Here is a 16,197-nt window from a genome sequence, read left to right as displayed (position 1 = left end):
GGCACCCTGGTTAGAGGAATATCAATATAGGTTGTGCTTTATGGTGCTCTTATACCAGCTTTGCACATAATTGCTCCTCACCTCCTTCAGGTCTTTGCTCCAATGACACCCTTCCTGTGAAGCTGCCCATGAAAAATGAGTCTCAAGTGGGCAATCTGCTCCTCTGTACTCTGCTTCCCCTTCTTCCCAACTCTATTTTCCTCCAGAGCACTTATCACCATCTGGGATGTAATTTTTGCTTGTTTATTTTCTGTCCCTTCTCCTCACCCACCATAATTGGTGCTTGATAAATATTTGTCAAATAAAAAGGTCTAAATAGAGTGGGATAAATTGTTCTTCCTTTGCCTCCTGAACTTTAATGTAAATCAAGCTAGGGTAACATGCTATTCCAAAACAGCATGAAGAGACATGCTATTCCAAAATATCCCACAGGCTTATTAACCTGTGCAGTGCCACACACTAACCATATTGAACCAGTCCATGACCTGAGGCAGACCATTGATGGCTTCCTTCCCTTCTCCTCTGCTGCTTCTCACCTTGCTGGATTCCAGGATGAAAATAAATGACTGGCAAGCATAGGAAACAGATGGTGCACCCAAAGTATTTCTATGAAGGGATATTTTTGTTAAGATATTTTTATCAGGCATGATGGGCTTCCCTTGTGGTTCAGCGGTAAAGAATCTGCCTGCAATGTAGGAGATGCAGAAGATGCGGGTTCAATCCCTGGGTCAGAAAATCCCCTGGAGGAGGGCATGGCAACCCACTCTAGTATTCTTGCCTGGAGAATCCAATGGACAGAGGAGCCAGGCAGACTACAGTCTGTGGGGTCACAAAGACATGATTGAAGTGACTTAGCACTTCGGTTCCCACCAGGCAGGGTAGGGAATGGCTGTGCAGTACTGTGCTTACTCGCTCAGTCGTGTCAAAAGGAGTGGTTACTGGGACTTCAAACATGAGAGTTATATGGAGAAGGCTGGTATAAGGAAGCCTTAAACTTTGAGGATTAACCAGTTAGAGGTGACTCTTTAAAGAAGGAGCTGGTGGGATAAATATCCTGACCTCATTATCTTCCCCTCCTCTGTCTCCTGCTTGGGCTCCATAGTGATCGTGGTAAAGGCAAAACTAGAGCACTGCGGTGCTCACTGTCGCAGTGCACGGAAAAAGCTGGGTAGAAGAAGCAGAGAAATAAGCCCAGAAATAAGCTTGTTTCTCGAAGAAATAAGCTTCGAGAGAAACTGGGGAAAGAAAGTGAAGTGCGCAGAGAAGTTTCTACCAAACTTTCAATCACCCTATGGACTGTGTGAAATCTGTTTTTCATTTAGTAAAATCAGGCAAATGTCAAATACCCCAAATGCATTAAAAACCCCAGATTACTTTGAATCACCTTTTAGGTCTTGGTGAACCTGTGCCAACCTATGCTGGCATTTTTATCTTCCTTGGTCATGATAAGGTTGGAAACTTGGTGGTCCTTGACTAAAAAGGAGAATTTCTGGGTATGTTCTTATCACTGGTGTTGGGGGATTGTGAGGGAACAGAGAAAGATGACCCCATCCAGCTTGGGGTGGGATCTGCTAATATCCAACTAGCTACCTAACACTCTCTTTCAGGATGAGGGTATAGGGCCAGGATTCCATAAGTATAGATATTAGAACTGTGAAGTATTCCTCCCTCTACATCCTTTGCTTATTAGAAAATGAGTGTTACTTTTAATGAAATGGATGAGATTCTTCAGAAAATAATTGTATTCTCCATTAAGAATGAGCCCTGCAAAATCTGTTTTTGATTTAGTAAAATCAGTCCAATGTCAAATACTCCAAATTCACTTACATGAAAAAATAAAATAAAATCTCACCCATTAAATGGCAAGCACTCTCGTCCATCCTTTAGAGTAGCCACATGGTATTTACAGAGATTGTAGAAGAGGGAATCTCCTGCAGATCCCATTAATGTTATGAAAGTGAAAAAAATGAAAGTGTTAGTCAATCATCCATGTCCAGCTCTCTGTGACCCTGTGGACTGTAGTCCATCAGGTTCCTCCGTCTATGGGATTCTCCAGGCAAGAATACTAGAGTTGGTTGTCATGCCTTTGTCCAGTGGATTGTCCTGACCCAGGGATTGAGTCTGCCTTTCTTTTGTCTCCTGTATTGACAGGCAGGTTCTTTACCACTAGTGCCACCTAGGAAGTCCCACAGGCACGTGTACATATACATATATCAAGAAAGCATTTACTTACCCTTTAGCTCTGGGTAGACAAGAAACTACATATGTGTGTGTGTGTGTGTGTGTGTGTGTGTGTGTGTGTGTGTGTGTGTGTGTTGTGTAGTTGGGAAAAGCGCTGGAGGATTGAAAAAAAGACTAAAGTGGGTTGCTCCGCTAATTGCCAGAAAAATTAGAGTAGAACATATATGTCTACAAGCAAACTAGATATTAGGTTTTCAGATAGTTTTAAAACACACAGATCTCCGAGTCCTCTGCAGTGGCACATGACAGCCTGTTCCCAGCTGGGCTTTGGCTGAGGCCATTCTAATTCCTCTGCTAAGCCCCTTCCAAATGCCTTGTGGACCAGCTGGGGCCCAGCAGATGACTGGTGAGGCCACCATTCTCCAGAACAGAGCAGACAGCTCTCACTGGCAACAGGCCCCTAAGGAGAGTGCGGAAGGAGCTCTCCAACAGTCAGCACTCAGCTCCTATAATCACCCATGATTGTGGGTTATGGCATGTTTTTGGTATTAGCAAGAACATTTAAAAAGGAGTTTATTGGTGAGATTTCTTAAGGGATTTTGAGGACAATGAGAGGCCAAGTGGGAACACTTTCATAAAGAAAAGAAAACAGACGGAGAGATTTCTCCCAGAGAGACAAAGAGCAGATTTTCTTCTTTTCCCATTGTTCCATTCTGTGCCCCAAGCACTGGCAGGAACACAGCTGGGATTCAGCAAAGACTTCCTGGCCGTGTATGTAACTAAGAAGCATCAGATCCCTTTGCTGCCAAGGGACCCCCACATCCCTGAACAAGAAGGATGCCAGCAGTCACTGTGATCTCTGGAGGCCAGCATGCTTGCCCCTGATTTCTGAGTATCACATAAATATCCTATTATTTAGTCTGAACTGATCAGGAGTCAGGTCAAGGGAATGGGCACAGGAATGATAATGTCTATGATTGACTATCTCACTTCCCAATAAGGATGGAGACGTATAATTATTTCTATTTATTTAAAGAAGAAAAATGGACACTTCTTATATGTCTTTTTTTGTGGACTTGAGATTTATACTGCTAAACATGGATCTTTTGAAAATTACTATATTTGTAAACAAAACCAAGTAAGCTGTATTTCTACTTTCCCTTATCTTTCTTTTGCCAGATGTTTTTTTTATTTAGAGTAATACACAGCTTTTTAGTAATGCATCAGCAAAGTTGCAAGATACAGAACAACATAAGCAAATCAATTGTATCTCTAAATATTAGCAATGAACAATTAACTTAAGGGTCTGATTATAGTTAATACACAGACATAAGAAGTAAAAATGCTAAGTTACTGGCCATTCCTCCAACAGTATGGATGAAGAGCCATTTGTGGGAGAACCCAGAAGGACGAGGGAAAAAGGAGCAGAGAGATGAATGTATCAGACAGGTATTAATATTATAAAGATACTTACAAGAGTCTCTAGAATTCTGGAGAACAGCCAAACATGAGAGAGGGGAAGTCACAATTATACAATTATATAACATTTATATATTATACAATTATATAATATTTATATGTTAAATAATGCTTATCATATATAGCACATATATAATATGTAACAATATACAATATTTAATATCACATTTATTTTATACAATATTTATTTGATATAATATATATAATATTTCTCTTAGGCTACTTTCTAATTTTGTTTCTTTTATTGGAGTCTAATTGCTTTACAATGTTGTGGTAGTCTCTGCTGTACAATGAAGTGACTCGGCTGTATGTATACATATACCCCTTCCCTCTTGAGCCTCCCTCCCACTGCCCCATCCCACCCATCTAGATTATCACAGAGCACTAAGCTGAGCTCACTGTGTTATAAGCAGCTTTCCACTAGCTATCTATTTTACACATGGTATTGTATATATGTCAGTCCCAATCTCCCAATTGTTCCACCTTCCTGTTCCCCGCCCCGCCTTGTGTTCACATGGACATTTATCTTTATCTACATCTGTATCTCTATTCATGCCCTGCAAATAGGTTATCTGTATCATTTTTCTAGATTCCACATATATGCATTAATATACAATATTTGTTTCTTTCTTTCTGACTTACTTCACTTTTTATGACAGACTCTAGGTCCATCCGCATGTATATAAATGAGCCAATTTTGTTCCTTTTTATGACTGAGTAATATCTCATCATAAAAACTATGAGGTCTCACTTCACAAAAGTCAGAATGGCCATCATCCAAAATCTATAAGCAATAAATGCCAAAGAGTGTGTGGAGTAAAGGGAACACTTATGGTGGGAAAAGGGAAACTTATTGGTGGGAATGTAAGTTGATATAGCTACTGTGAAGAAGATTACGGAGGTTCATTATAAAATGAAGAAATAGAACTACCATATGATCCAGCAATCCTGCTATTAGGTATATACCCTTAGAAAACCATAATTCAAAAAGATACATGTACCTCAATGTTCACTGCAGCATTATTTACAACAGCCAGGACATGGAAGCAACCTAGATGCCCATCGAGAGACAAATGGATAAAGAAGATGTGATACATATCTAATTTTCTATTGACCACCCTGATTTCCTGGGGGCCCTGAATGGGCCTTAGAAATAAGTACACTCTGAATGTACCTTGTGAGAAATCGCCAAGCCTGTTCCATTTCGCTACAATGGCTGGTTTTGCTGCCTCACATGCTGGAGTCTTCATATATCAGATCTACATCTTGACCAGCCTCCATCTCCTTAAGTCATAAAGGATGTGCCCCACCTAGACCATGGCTGTGTCTGACCCCTGAATCTTCCATGCCTGGGTTCTGCACTGTATGTCTCACTCACTTACATCCTTGATCTTGCCATTCTGATCCTTCCACTCCCCTATCCAGCTGCCAAATTCCAGGTGCACTCACACCCTTCCTCTTCCTCATCCCATCCTCAGCCATTGATCCCTGACATTTAAATAGTTTGTGGATCATTCTGGTTAGAAGGCTGACCTTGGAGGTATGTCCTGTATGAAGTAATAGAAAAATGTAAAAAGGGACAGGAGAAAATGCTAACTGATACCTAGGTAAAGCAGTATGTATCTTAAGGGGATTCCCAATCAAGAAAAAACTGAAATATGTATATTGATACCAAAATATATTCTCTCCTCCTACTTGATCCTCTTGAAGACCTCAAACTGGGATGCATTTGTCATTTTTTGTTTTGCTTTTTTTCCCTTGAGGCGATACTTTCTTCTGTCTCCTCAACATGAACTCTTAGTTTCACTTCAGCTTTATTTAAACATTTTAAGACAAATTGAGTGAATTTGGCTGTAAATAATTCAGGCCACTCCCCCTATTGGAATCTACATCTCTAGCCATGTACTGCCTGCATTATAAGCATCCTGAAGCAAGCATACCTAGGAGCTCATTTCATTAATTGAATAGATTAAGAAGAGTTTCATTTATTCTGCCAGAGGCTAAGGCCAGTCATTAATTTATCAAGAGAATTAAATATACTCCTGGGGGAACAGTCGAAACATTATTTTTAACTCTGGCAGAAAGAATTGATAAAATGTCGATCATCCAAGATGGCAACATCTTTTTTGAATTATGTATTTTATAGAATGAAAATAAAAATGCCAAACAGTGACATATTCTGAAATGGTCCATGAGAGATTGTAGTAACATTAAGAACTCTTGTGGAAAGTTGCAGGAAATGTCACCAGTCAATCATAAGCCTCTAGAGGTGATTTAAAGGCCTCCCAATCCGATCATTTCTAAGTGAGTTTGCTTGTTTGAAAACGGTCTTTGATTAAGCCTTATTTAAAATGATGCAAATAGTTTGGATACGTGTCCTTTCACATTTCGATTGTGGGCAGGTCAGAAAGCACCCTCACCAGCCAGCACTGTGCTTATCAGAATCTACATACATTCATCAATGAATATACCCAGTAGAGATTTATTGAGAGCCTCATAAGTGTCAGGTATAGTGCTGCTCTGAGATAAACAGTGGCAAGGTAAACTCTATCTCTAGTCCCTTGGAGCCTCTGATCCACGAAAAAAGATCATAAACAAATCAACTGAGTTTCTAGCTATTTTAGAGAATAATAAGTGATACAAAAACCATAATAGAATAGAGTTAGAGAGTAACTGAGAAGGCAATGGCAACCCACTCCAGTACTCTTGCCTGGAAAATCCCATGGATGGAGGAGCCTGGTAGGCTGCAGTCCATGGGATCGTTGAGGGTCGGAGACGACTGAGTGACTTCACTTTTACTTTTCACTTGCAGGCATTGGAGAAGGAAATGGCAACCCACTTCAGTGTTCTTGCCTGGAGAATCCCAGGGACAGGGGAGCCTGACGGGCTGCCTTCTATGGGGTCGCACAGCATCGAACACGACTGAAGTGACTTAGCAGCAGCAGCAGAGAGTAACTGGAAATGGTCACATCCTATAAGGTGATTAGAGAAGATATTTCTGAGGAGACTAGACATGATTTATGAGAATGAGCCAACCTTGAAAGAATGTAGGAGAAACCTTCCAACAGAGTGAATAATATGTATGGTGGCTTGAAATTGGGAAATTTTTGGAGTATCTGAAGAAAAGGGGGCAGGCCAACATTGATGAATCATAGAGAAAAGAGAGGAGAGTGGTATGAGATCTGAGCAGAGAAGTAAAATAGACCCAATTAATGATACAAGCTTTATTTCAACATACTAGAAGGTCACTGATCTATGAAGAGATAGGATAGGATTTACATTCTTTAAGTATTCCTCTGGCTGCTACAAGGAGAACAGACATTAATGCGACAAGAGAGAAATCTGGGAGCCAAACTGAGAGGCAATTTCAGAATTTAGGCAAGAGATGATGATGATTTGGACTGAGATTTTTGCAAAGATAGTAGGAAATGGATGGGTTTTAGAAACAGTTTGGTAGTTGAACTGGCAGATGAAGTGAAAAATTAGATATAGGGAGAGTAATAGAAACAAAGAGAGGAGAAGCTAACTCTTTGGCTTTTGACTTGAACAACTTATTTATGTTTCTGGTTATTTCCCTACCTAATTAAACAAAGGCTATCACAACAAAAACAGATATACCTTCTTTAGTAATCAACAACACAAAAGTAGAATGTATTGACCTAAAAAGTACTTCTGTTTGTGTGTGTGTGTTAACCAATGACTTTGTAGTTATCACTGAACTGTTGCTATTTACTCTGAAGAATTTTCTCAATTTAGCAATGCATTATTTTGACTTAAGCAGTACCTGTTTTCAAAATGGTGATAAACATATCAGCTGTAGGTGTTATGGATTAGATATGATTCTTCTTAGGAAAAAAAATTTGAGTGAGTAGAATATTTGAGTTTTTGCCAAGGTGTGCTTGGATTTCTCTTGACTCCTTTCTTCTTTTTAAAGGTCAAGACAAGCCATGTGGATGACATGGAATTTATGCCAAATGCTGATTCTCATCTAGGATGAACATGTCTTGAGTTCTATTCAAAAAAGTTATTTCTCCTTGAGATTTCACCTAAAAATTTTTTATTACATAATGAGGTAAATTAATGCCCTGCAAATGTAATGTGTCTCCGTGATATACACAGTATTTTGGATTTTATACACTTAGCAAAGCATTTATCCTATTATCACATAATCACTTCCAGCCTGAATAAAGAATCTGGTGCTTAATGCACAATGAATTCTATCTTTTAGCAGTTTTATTGCTGTATCAGTTATTAATTTAAATTTGTGTCATTTTTAGTTAACAAGAAAGATAGCATAAAGATTTGTTTGTATTAGATTATATTGAATATCCTTACATTGGGGTATTTAACATTGCAGAAATAAGCTATCATATTATTATTGCAGTCTAGACACTCTTATAGTATGTTTAATCCTCCAGCATCCAAAAGTGCTTTTTAAAACCATAAATATAGGGAGCTCGTTTAACTTTCAAGTGGTAAAGCAGTCTAGGAGATAGGTGTCTGAGTCACAGAAGTGGTGAGGCTCTCAGTACTTAATGATCCAATAGCTTTAGATCATGCTTTAGCCCATGACACCTCCATAAGAGTGTGTGTGTGTGTGTGCGTGCACATGTGCATGAATGAGTGCTCAGTCGTGTCCAACTCTTTGCAATCCCATGGACTGTAGCCCTCCAGGCCCCTCTGTCTATGGGACTTTCCAGGCAAGAATACTGGAGTGGGTTGCCATTTCCTCCAGGAAATCTTCATGATCTGTGCATCAAATCTGCGTCTCCAGCATCTCCTGTATTGGCAGGTAGATTCTTTACCACTGAGTCACCTGGGAAGCCCATAAGTATGTTGTTGTTGTTGTTGTGCAGCCACTAAGTCATGTCCAACTCTTTGTGACCTCATGGACTGCAGTGTGCCACGCTCCTCTCTCCTTCACTGTCTGTCGCAGTTTGCTCAAATCCATGTTCATTGAGTTTGTGATGCTGTCTAATCATCTCATCTTCATAAGTATGATGAAGATTAATTAGGTTACACTTAGCAAGAACTTAGAGCTTTATGATGAAGACCTAAAAACATACCACATATGCTGGATTTTTCTCGCTTTTGTAAACCTACTTCCTGAAATGGATTACAGAATCCCTTTGCCCTTGACTTTGTTTTCCCTTGAGCCTGTCTCTTCATGGTAATATTAGTGGCCACCATTCCCAATCATCTACAACATGGTGTATGTTCTACAGACATCTCTTTATGAGAGCTTCATGTACGCATGGATCCTCACAGAGAGAATGCCTAATTACATGTTATAGATGAAATGTATTAGGCTCTTAAGGTTTCAGTTTACTCAATTTATAACTTCAAAATAGTTTCATATTTCTGAGGGGTGGGAGGGAGCACATAGTACTTTGAGAAGCAGAACTTTAACACTGAGTATGTGGCAAGTTATCTTGAGATATTATTCTTATCTTGATAGTTTACATGATTTCTTTTTCACTCTATTCCCAACCAGGAAATATACTTTTAGGCCAAAAATGAGGAGCTGCTTTATGCCAATTAAAGTGTAGATTCTGGATTGAGGCCCATTGCCTATGAATAGTCTTCAGTGAGATAAGCAGAGATATTGAGAAGGAGCACTGAGAAATATTTATAACAACTTGACAGTAATTTTATGTCTCTTGACTCCGATATAATAAACCAAATTGGCTTCACTTCTTAAAATTTCACTTTGATTTCATGTTTGTGTTTAAAGTGTTAAACCATAACAAAGCAGGGAGCTGGGAAAATGATACTTCATCACAGATACTTGGAGAGGCCCTGGACTAGACAGTGCGTGTGCAAAAAATATATGGACAATTAGGGACCCCCAGATAATGAGACCCTGTCTCCACACTTTTGGGAGCCGGAACATCATGAAGACAAACATACCCCAGGAAAGAGTAAGCTCAAGATGAATTGAGCTAGTTGGAACCCTAGACTAACTGGTAGAAGTTTCTATGCCCCCAAGCATCATGGAAACCACAGACCGTAAGCCTCAAAGCAAGTTAGAGACAGAGTTTAATGAGACATTGGCCATATAATGATTAGTTGAAAAAGAGTGAAGACCATTCCAGCAGCCACCTAGATAGAACCTCAGAATATGATTGACAATTCAGTGACCACTTGGAAAGAAAGCCTGAAGTCCAAAAATGTTTCCTCTCTCTCATTTTTTTTTTTTTGTCCTTAAATACTAAAAATTCATGCATAATACCTAGGTAAAGAATCTTGGTGCAGAAATGTGAGTTTATAATTTTGCTACCATGGCTTAGGTGAACTAAAAATAAAAGTTAAGCTGAAATATTGTTATCCACTTTTTAGCTTGTTAACCAGTGATAACTGTCCCAAACATCTACTCAAAGCCAATCACCAGATGATATAAGGTATTAGCTGCTGCTGCTGCTAAGTCCCTTCAGCTGTGTCCGACTCTGTGCGACCCCATAGACGGCAGCCCATCAGGCTCCCCGTCCCTGGGATTCTTCAGGCAAGAACCCTGGAGTGGGTTGCCATTTCCTTCTCCAATGCCTGAAAGTGAAAAGTGAAAGTCACTTCAGTCACACGACTGAAGTCACTCAGTCGTGTCCGACCCTCAGCAACCTCATGAACTGCAGCCTTCCAGGCGCCTCCATCCATGGGATTTTCCAGGCAAGAGTACTGGAGTGGGGTGCCATTGCCTTCTCCGAAGATATTAGCAACAACAGGCTAAATTCCTTTATTTGCGCCAAGGGAATATATCATCTTAAAAGCCAAGAGCATTCAGTTCAGTTCAGTTGTTCAGTCGTGTCTGACTCTTTGCAACCCCATGAATTGCAGCACACCAGGCCTTCCTCTCCATCAACAACTCCCGGAATTCACTCAGACTCACATCCATCGAGTCACTGATGCCATCCAGCCATCTCATCCTCTGTCATCCCCTTCTCCTCCTGCCCCCAATGCCTCCCAGCATCAGAGTCTTTTCCAATGAGTCAACTCTTCGCATGAGGTGGCCAAAGTACTGGAGGTTCAGCTTCAGCATCATTCCTTCCAAAGAAATCCCAGGGCTGATCTCCTTCAGAATGGACTGGTTGGATCTCCTTGCAGTCCAAGGGACTCTCAAGAGTCTACTCCAACACCGCAGTTCACAAGCATCAATTCTTCGGCGCTCAGCCTTCTTCACAGTCCAACTCTCACATCCATACATGACCACAGGAAAAACCATAGCCTTGACTAGACATATCTTTGTTGGCAAAGTAATGTCTCTGCTTTTGAATATGCTATCTAGGTTGGTCATAACTTTTCTTCCAAGGAGTAAGTGTCTTTTAATTTCATGACTGCAGTCACCATCTGCAGTGATTTTGGAGCCCAAAAATATGAAGTCTGCCACTGTTTCCACTGTTTCCCCATCTATTTCCCATGAAGTGATGGGACCAGATGCCATGATCTTCGTTTTCTGAATGTTGAGCTTTAAGCCAAACTTTTCACTCTCCTCTTTCACTCTCATCAAGAGGCTTTTTAGTTCCTCTTCACTTTCTGCCTTAAGGGTGGTGTCATCTGCATATCTGAGGTTATTGATATTTCTCCTGGCAATCTTTATTCCAGCTTATGCTTCCTCCAACCCAGCATTTCTCATGATGTACTCTACATATAAGTTAAATAAGCAGGGTGACAATATACAGACTTGATGTATTCCTTTTCCTATTTGAAACCAGTCTGTCGTTCCATATCCAGTTCTAACTGTTGCTTCCTGACCTGCATGCAAATTTCTCAAGAGTCAGGTCAGGTGGTCTGGTATTCCAATCTCTTTCAGAATTTTCCACAGTTTATTGTGATCCACAGCATTAACTATAAATATCAGGCAGGAATTATAATGAATGTTACATAATATTGAGTAAGCATCCAGGTGAGGCAGAAGATCTCCTGGAGTAGGTAGAAATCCAAGAGCATTAACTTTCCCCAAAAGGGAATGGGCTCCCAAGTTGCCATGATTTCATAGTGATTTTGACTCCAGAAAATCTGATGGTATCCCGTTTTATTTATCCACTTCTATTCCTAATCAGTTATAGGATTCTGCCAACTATTTGTTTGATATGTTTCTCATATTTGTTCTACTTTTTACTTCTACTGCAATCAAACTAATTTGTGTTATCATTTCCTGAAGTTTTAATTAGTAAAATATCTAATTTCTCAGATTCTAGTCTGTCCTATCTTCCATATGACTTTTTTTAATACCCTAAAACTAAAACATTCTTTAGATCATGACAGGACCCTGCTCAAAATCCATTGGTTCTTATTGTTAATAGAATAAAATCTAAGTTCCTGGATCTGACCACAATCAGCCTTTCCACGCTTGCATCACACTTCCCCTACCCCTACATCGGTTGTCCCCATTAGCAGGGCTTCCTGCTGTCTTCTTAACATATTAGGCTTAATTTTGCCTGGTTTCCATTCTTGTTGTGTTTTCCCCTTGAAATACCTTTCTTCTACTTAAACAAATTCTCCCCATTCCTAAAATCCTAGATTTCTCCAGGAGATCTTCTGCCTCACCTGGATGCTTACTCAGTATTATGGAACATTCAGTATAATTCCTGCCTGATATTTATAGTGACTGACTCATTCCTGTTTTCCCACGTATCTTCCAGTTTTAGCACCTTTGTCCTGGGAAATTCCTTAATCCTGGGGTACTATCATTATGTTCTGGTGGTCTCATTCTTTGTTCTCAATTAAATTGGAATCTTGTTGTCCAGCTCATCTGTATGTTGAGGACTTCATTTTACATTTCAGATCAGATCAGTTGCTCAGTCGTGTCCGACTCTTTGCGACCCCATGAATCGCAGCACGCCAGGCCTCCCTGTCCATCACCAACTCCCGGAGTTCACCCAGACTCATGTCCATCGAGTCAGTGATGCCATCCAGCCATCTCATCCTCTGTCGTCCCCTTCTCCTCCTGCCCCCAATCCCTCCCAGCATCAGAGTCTTTTCCAATGAGTCAACTCTTCACATGAGGTGGCCAAAGTACTGGAATTACTTTAGCATCATTCCTTCCAAAGAAATCCCAGGGCTGATCTCCTTCAGAATGGACTGGTTGGATCTCCTTGCAGTCCAAGGCACTCTCAAGAGTCTTCTCCAACACGACAGTTCAAAATCACTACACAAATTTACCCAACACACCACTTGTAATGAGATGCTCGATTAGAGCCAAGAAGTTAATGAACTCTTTCCTGGGAATTCCTCTTGTCTTCCACCTCATAGTTAGACTATGATAGAAAAAGTTTGGGGTGTTATAGAGTTAGACAGAAACAGCCAAACCTGGAAGGGCTCCTGAAAAGAAATTCACAATCAATCCCATGAAACCAGTCCTACTTGGGGAATCCAGCGTGTTTTGGAAGTTTTAAAATAAACCTGGACTGGTTTCTCAGATGGAAATCATCTCTAGGCCTTCTAAGACAGAAAGCTCCTGCTTGTCTGTCTTATTTTTTTTCCCTAAGAGTCCAGCAATAGTCAAAATGTGGTAGAAGAGAACTCGGGGAGGTGTATGGAAGGAGAGTACTTCTTAGTAAATTCTGGGAAGCTTGTGCAAGCAACGTAAGCAGCGCTGCACCCAGGAGGTGCTCTTTCCAGAATTGAGGAAAAAGTTCACAAAAATTTCAAAGGAGAGCCTGTTACATGCTTTATACCATACCCCCATCCCCACAGAGAACCTCCATAGCCAACTTACAAAATGCTATCTTTAATATGTAAGACTTGGGGTAAACGAGATTATATATACTTTGAAAATATGTTTTAGATAGATTACAGCCGACAATCCTTTTGTAATAGATGTTTCCCTTGAGCCATAGAGAAATGCTTCTTGCCTTTAGCTGCTCGGCTACTTTTTATTCCCTTGTGATGCCTGCTGTCCTTAAGGGCACCGATAGTTTTTCATTTACAAAAAATAAAGTGATTCTCTCTATACGAGGACAAAATAGAGATTAATATATCAATACATCAGTTGTTGGATTAAGAAAGTGTGTTTAAGGAAAGTTCCTTGATAAATAGGGTCTTAAGGGGGAATTTAGAAATGATTGGAGGTGAATAGGTCAGAGTGGGTGTATTAGTCAGGGTTTTCCTCAGAAATGGAACCAATATTTTATATATATATATATAAATATATATATATATATATATATATATATATAATATTGGTTCTACTGGTTCTACACATAACATATATATATATGTGTGTGTGTGTGTATAGATAGATAGATATTAATTTACTTTAAAAAATTGTAAATTGACAGTGGGGCTTAAAAGTCCAAAATCCACAAGACAGTCTGTAAATTCAGCAAACATTAAAATTGCAATCTGGAATCAAACGACTGGAAGTTGTTGTTTTTCTGTCATTCAGTCATGTCCAGTTCTTCATGATCCCATAGACTGCAGCATACCAGGCTTCCCTGTCCTTCACCATCTCCCTGAGTTTGCTCAAACTTATATCCATTAAGTCGTTGATGCCACCCAACCATCTCATGCTCTGTCGCCCCCTTCTTCTCCTACCCTCAATCTTTCCTAGCATCAGGGTCTTTTCCAATGAGCTGGCTCTTCACATCCAGGTGGTCAAAGTATTAGAGCTTCAGCATCAGTCCTTCCAATGAATATTCAGGCTGGAAACTGAGGTATAATTTCTAAGAGGAAATTGAGAGGCAGAATTCCTGCAAGGTACCTCTGTATAAGACCTTTTAAGACCTTTAACTGATTAGATGAGGCCCATCTTTACTATGGAGTGCAATCTGCTTTACTCAATTGATTTAAATATTAGTCGCATATGGAGGATAACTTCACAGCAATAACTAGATTAGTGTTTGACTAAACAACTAGCCACCATAGCCTATAAGTTGACACATAAAATTAGCCATCACAGTGGACATATTCAATGTCAAAAATAAATTTTTATTAAGTATAAGCAAGATATACATTCAAGATAAGAGTTATATTTTAAAGTCTGCATTAGTGTAAGGATGACAGAAACTCTAAAATTTCCTAAGTGCATATACTTAAAGTTGAATCATGTCTGAACATAAAGGAGGATTAATTTTAACGTTTTATCTGTCCCCTCCAACAATAAGAAAGTCATATGTGAATCTAAGGTTCACCACTTTGCCTGGTTTAACACAATAGGCCAAGGGAAGGCATGATCTGCAGCATTTGTAAAGCTAATAGAAAAACACTGCCGGGGAAGGTCTCAAAGCCACAGAGTATGGTAAAGACTAGGTTGTAATCTAATTAGAAAATGATAATAGAAGCCAATGGAAAACAGGCCTCATGCCCAAGAACTACAATTCCCTTGGGAAATAAATGATTGATCACTTGGAGACAGGAAACAGATAGGGGAAAGCGTGTTCTTGCCTTTGACCTGAAACATAGATCACGACTTCCACCCTGAGTGAAACCATTTATAAGAAACCAAATGCTTTACATTCCAGCAGTCTGTCATTTACAGGGAAGACAGGTGAAGTCCTCCAGCAGAACACCAGTGACTCTTGCTATAAAATCCCTAACTTACCTAAGAAATGTTGCTAGATGCAGAACTGTACTAGTAAAGTGGTATTTTTCTCAATTTGAAAATTTTAAAATGACCTAGTTTCTTAGGCCCCCCTTTAGTCCCACCACTTCATGGGAAATAGATGGGGAAACAGTGTCAGACTTTTTTTTTTTTCTGGGCTCCAAAATCACTACAGATGGTGACTGCAGCCATGAAATTAAAAGACGCTTACTCCTTGGAAGGAAAGTTATGACCAACCTAGATAGCATATTCAAAAGCAGAGATATTACTTTGCCAACAAAGGTCCGTCTAGTCAAGGCTATGGTTTTTCCTGTGGTCATGTATGGATGTGAGAGTTGGACTGTGAAGAAGGCTGAGCGCTGAAGAATTGATGCTTTTGAACTGTGGTGTTGGAGAAGACTCTTGAGAGTCCCTTGGACTGCAAGGAGATCCAACCAGTCCATTCTGAAGGAGAGCAGCCCTGGGATTTCTTTGGAAGGAATGATGCTAAAGCTGAAACTCCAGTACTTTGGCCACCTCATGCGAAGAGTTGACTCATTGGAAAAGACTCTGATGCTGGGAGGGATTGGGGGCAGGAGGAGAAGGGGACGACAGAGGATGAGATGGCTGGATGGCATCAGTGACTCGATGGACGTGAGTCTGAGTGAACTCTGGGAATTGGTGATGGACAGGGAGGCCTGGCGTGCTGCAATTCATGGGGTCACAAAGAGTTGGACATGACTAAGCGACTGATCTGATCTGATCTATCTTACCCATCTCACTGCCATCAGCTGTTCAATGCCGAGAGTCCAGACTCATGCTGCTCATCATTCATGCTAAATCACTTGAATTGTGTCCAACTCTTTGCAACCCTTTGAACTGTAGTGTGCCAGTCTCCTTTGTTCCTGGGATTCTCCAGGCAAGAGTATTCAAGTCGGTTGCCATGCCCTCCTCCAGGGGATCTTCCTGACCCAGGGTTTAAACCCAGGTCTCTTAAGTCTCCTGTATTGGCAAGCAGATTC

Source organism: Bos indicus x Bos taurus, chromosome 2 (genome assembly GCF_003369695.1).
Source record: "Bos indicus x Bos taurus breed Angus x Brahman F1 hybrid chromosome 2, Bos_hybrid_MaternalHap_v2.0, whole genome shotgun sequence".
Taxonomy (NCBI): domain Eukaryota; kingdom Metazoa; phylum Chordata; class Mammalia; order Artiodactyla; family Bovidae; genus Bos; species Bos indicus x Bos taurus.
Note: the sequence above shows the minus strand (reverse complement) of the source record.